This window comes from Vigna radiata, chromosome 6 (assembly GCF_000741045.1).
Source record: "Vigna radiata var. radiata cultivar VC1973A chromosome 6, Vradiata_ver6, whole genome shotgun sequence".
NCBI lineage: Eukaryota > Viridiplantae > Streptophyta > Magnoliopsida > Fabales > Fabaceae > Vigna > Vigna radiata.
Window position 1 is genome coordinate 4686158 of NC_028356.1, and position 5691 is coordinate 4691848.

The window sequence follows — 5691 nt, forward strand, 5'->3', positions numbered from 1 at the left end:
TATTTATTCGCGCATTTAATTAAAGGTACTGCCTTCGGGCAGGCGTTGTAGGGTGCTAACACCTTCCCTACACGTAATCGACTTCCGAACCCATCTCTGGTTTTCACAGATCTTGTNTTATCTTTTTATGGTTTTTCCGTAGTTTTCCAGAATAAACTATGGTGGCGACTCCAAAATAATTTTTCAAATATATTAATTATTTTTGGATCGTCGTCGTCCCGTCGCGATTCCAGTTGCGACACAATGCTGATGGGAAGGGCTTGATAATGTATTTACTTGTAGGTTTTGGTCATGATAATGTACTTAGGATTGGTCTGTTTTTGTATTAGTTGCAGGATTTGGTCATGTTATTGTAGTTAGCTGGTCTGTTATGGTATTAGTTGTAGGTTTTGGGTAATGTTAATGTTTTGTGCTTTGAAGATGTACTGCTTCAGATGTTTAATCTATTGGTTAAGATGTTTAATGTACTGGTTGATATGTTTAATGAAAATGATATTTTGGAAAGCATGAGTTCAAGTTATTCTTCTTTGTGTTGGCAACATTTCCCTATGTTGACAATTGATTGTAAAACAGTATTTAAGAATGTGCTATATTGGCACCTGATTGAAGAAGTGAAATATCATTTATCAAAGTTGTATATTGCCACCTGATTAAAGAAGTAAAACAGTAATTCTACTGATATATATCAATCTGAATACAGAACTGAATGGGTAAAATAGGCACGGGAATTTCATAACTGAAACAGTAACTGAAGATTTTTATATAAATACCAAAAGGTGATCATTCATTGTTCATACAGCCAGCAATGTATAGGATAATATGAGCTATTACATGAACCATTCTTTAAGTGGCCTATTACATATGGTACCACTAAAACATCAAAGTCTGGTAAACATCAAAAACTGGTTACATCAAAATCTGGCCTATTACATATGCTACCATCAAAATCTGGCCTATTACAAAATCTGGTAAACTTCAAGTGGTATGTGTATCTGCTCCATCTGGTTGACCTTGAGGCAATGTACTGGGTTCTCCCTCTTCTTGCACTTTGCTTCTTTTGGGGCAATTTCTTTTATTGTGTCCCACTTCCCTATAGATGGTACATCTCTTGAGTAAGCCCCCTTTTTACATTTTGGTGGTACTTTTCTTCAACTCCCATTGCTCTAATCTCCTTTTCTTCTTAGGACGGCCAGGCAGCTGTCTTTTTGGTGGAGGCAAGACATCTGGACATTGAGTGACCTCTCATACATGTTTTCCATTAATGGGGTACATAATGGAGGAATACATCTCTTAATAGGTTGACTTTTTAAACCATACAAGTAGATAGTCCTTTACATTTAGGTTGAGAAACCTCATTGCTGTCAATGCATGCACACAAGGAATTCCACTGATGCTCCACTTCCTGTAGGAACATGTATATTTATCTATATCCACCACAAAGTTGTCCCCACTTTGGGACACATGTCTGATTTCAAAAAGTTTGTGTGCAGACCAGCTGTCAACATAAACAAACATTACTTATATCATATCTGGGTAAACATAAACAAGTATATACAAATGTAATAGTTGTGGATACTTGGGAATCCAATTCTTTGTTTGTAGTGCCTTCTTTTGTAGTTTACTCAGAATTTTAGGACAATTTGCTGACTTAAAAGAAGTTACCCTTGACCTATTAGTGGCCCATCTCTTCATCATGTACAATCTGATGTCCTCCAACATTGTACTAATCAGTTTTGTCCTTTATTTACCAGAACGCTATTAAAAGCTTCTGACATGTTATTTACCAAGGTATCACTTTGAGTTGTGGTTGTGAACCTTAATCTTGACCAAAACCTTCAAGGAAAACTAGTGTTAACTTAGATAATATGAAAACTAGTGTTAAGTTAGATAATCTGAAAAGTAGTGTTAAGTAAGATTGGCAAACCTTGGAGGAATTGCTATTAAATGTCTAAAAGCATCTTCGTTAACCTCTTTCATGTTTCTCATCTCAGTCTCTCACTGTTGTGGATGAGTTGTTATAGCTGCCCTCCACATAAGCCTTTTCAAGTTTTTTTTTCAGGGAATTTTTTCCTAAAGTTGGCATATAAATGCCTTACACAAAATCTTTGTGCAACTCCAGGAATAACATCTTCTATAGCATATCTTAAACCTTATCAAATCATTCATATGGTTCATTAGATGAAGAAGTTATTTGTGTAAGAGAAAAGACAAAAAGTATAATGGAAATTACCTTTTGTTGATCTGACATGACTGTAAGTCCAGAACACACATCTGGATCACCTAGGTCTTCAATCAATAGCTCCAAAAACCATGTCCAGGTGTCCTTGTTCTCAACTTCAACAATTGCATACGCCAATGGCAACATTTGGTCGTTTGCATCTCGTGCCACAACAGTTAATAGCTCACCATGATGTTGCCTTTCAAGAAGGCTCCATCAAGGCCAATGATTGGCCTGCATGAAACAAAGCTATCTTTGCATGCCTTTAGGCATGCGTAAAACCTCTGGAATATTACTTTCCCTCTTATGGCTCAACTTTGACCTTGATTGTAGACCCAGGGTTTCTTGCTAATAACTCATGAGCATAATCAAATATTCTAGTATATTGGTTACTGAAGGAGCCTGCCACTTCGTCTGATGCATATGTTTTGGCCCTGTAAGTCATATTCTTAGATATTGCTATATTCCATTTCCTAGAAACTTTTTCTCTAATATCAACTCCCTTGACATTAGGATTCTCTCTCACTGTTTTTTCCAGTTTTCTACTAAGCCATTTTGCATTGAATAGTCGAACCTTGTGTTCCCTACTACATGTATGATTGTCAATCACAGTCCTCAGTTGCCATGACATAACTGCACCCATGAAACCAAAATATGCCACCCATGGGCATTCTCCTTTTGAGCCCAAGCATCTAACCCTTATTCTTTTTTTTTTTTCTTATCATTCTTCACAAGTTTCAAATTTTTCGCATTCTTCACTATATAACTTTTGATGGCATCAAGGATGTCTTCTTTATCCACGAAGTAAGTTCCCACTTCCCAGTTAAAATCAAGCATATTTTTTGGCTGGCTAAATGTGGAAAAATGGCCATACCCTTTGTAACGCCCCGACAACTTACGGGGACTGTTGACTGCCCCCACAAATCACCACGAGACTTTCCAGTGTGCTTTGTCCTCACTCGCACACTTTCCGGGAAAACTTCCCAGAAGGTCACCCATCCCAGAATTACTCCAGGCTAAGCACGCTTAACCATGGAGTTCTTAAGGATTAGGCTACCGAAAAGTAAATGCATTTTGGTGATATGGGTAGCCAAATCAATTCCTTTAAGCTATCCTTCAACTGTATAGTCCCATACCTATACAGTCTCCAGATCCCTCTCATTCTGGTGTATGTTTGATCCGTCCATGTGCCCCTTCCACTCGAAGCCTGCCAGGAGCCGCTCCTTGTCCGTGCCCCTTGTCCGTGCCCCCTGCACCATGCTTCTTGCACCGGCGATCACTCCCCGCCCTCGTCAGTGCCCGGGTGTCACACCCTTCGTGTTCACTGTCTTCATCACTATTGTGAGGAGAAGTTCCTCAGGTTGCCATTCATCATTGAACCAACTAGAATCATTAATCTCATCTTCATCCATATCAGAATCAGACCCAGGTAGAAAAGGTTCAACCTCAACCTCCAAATCACTACAATTTTCACTTATATCACACTGAATATGTCTACTAACCCATCCTCATTATCCATCTCACCATCCTTCTCAGCGTCATCACTTTCTTGTGTTGAACTCCAATCACCAACTTGTACATCATCTATCTCACCATCATGTGCTTGTATCCTATCAGCCTCAACTTCAACTTCACCTGCTTCTGCCCTATCAACCTCAATACTATCAGCCCGAACTTCAATACCATCTGCTTCTGCCCTATCAACCTCAATACTAGGAGTCTGAAGTTCAACTTCAGTTGCCTCTGTCCTCTGAACATCATCTTCATCAACCTCAATACCATATACTTCCTCAGCCTCTATCCTCTCTTGCTGCAAAACATCTGCTGAGACAGCAACCTCACCATCAACTTCCTCAGTCTGCCTGACAACAACTTTTATCCTCTCACCATCAGCAGGTACCCCCTCGTCCAACTCTTGACCTCACCACCCTCTTCTATACCCTCAGCAAATGGTGCAACTTCCTCATCTCCTTCATCAACGTTATACTCAATCATGTAAACGACTTCAACCTCAGACACATTGTGCACTACATACAAATGAACTCGTCAATTTAAGTGAGCTAAAGTGACCATTTGCATGGCACCTACGTGATCAGTCAATGCTTCCAGTCTATCATCTAAGACAGGACCACAACCAACAGAATACCACAACTCTTTAAAACCATCGTACCCTAGACTTTTGACTATACTCACTACCACAAAGTAACTCCATACGTCAGGATCAAAATAAAGTGTCTTAATTTCCCCTTCATACTTTAAGCATCCCTCATTCACGAACTTTCCCCCATGGTGAATAACTACTTGTATATGGTCCATCACTCACAACACCGTAAACAATATTCTACACCTACCAATAACCATAAAAGGACAAAAGACACCGCTTATTAAAGTGATAATGACAAAAGAAACTAAGTATAACTATGGGGGACATGGGGGACCACAAGCGCAAACATAATACACCATATTTTCAGACAACCCATACCCCACATTAAAAAAGGCATCCCTAGATAACAACATAAACAATCACAATCCAATATTAAATTCATAGATAAGTAAAGTATTGTCTCAGCAGATTCAAGAGAAACCACAACAATCAAGATATTAAAAAAGGCATCCCCAAATAACAACAACCACAATCACAATCCAATATTAACTAACTTACCTTCCAGCAAATTCAAGAGAAACCACTTGACGGACACGTGGAACGAAATCGCGATTCAAGTCGAAATAGGGAATGGCCAAGCTCCACAGCCCGAATCAAGTATGTATCGTCTCCATCAACGAATGTTAATGAACTTGCGATGCACTCCTCTTAGATTCCTCTCACAGTTCTAATGTAATTCAATCCCAATTGCTTTTCGATTTAATAGAACCCTAATTCCCTTTTTTTATTTAACTGAATCCTAATCCCCTTTTTTTTATTTAACTGAACCCTAATTCTCTTTTTAATTACAATTTATAAAATAATGCTCATTACCATTTTTTAATCAATGCTCTGAACGCCACGTATCACTCAGTTTCCTGCCATGTTTCACCTGATACTTAACGATTTTTAACGGCAGGGGCTAATTTGTTTGAAATTAGTACTTATAAGAACTCAATTGGGAATGTTTAAAAGAAAGAGACCAAATTGGAAATACCTTACGAAAATAGGGACGCCTAAATGATTTTAACATATTAATGACGATTAAAATTATAATATTTAGCAATTAAACATTTTCACAAATGAAATTTTTAGTGATTAAAATAACTATTTGAATTATATATGTCAAAAAATATTTTTGTGACAAATATTATAACAGCTGATATTTTTCTAGAAAAAAAATTATAACAATTAAAAACAATTATGATTTATTCTTATTTAATAATTCTCTATTAAATTATAACTATTAATGACAGCCCGAGAGTAAGTTATATATATATATATATATATATATATATATATATATATATATATATATATATATATATTT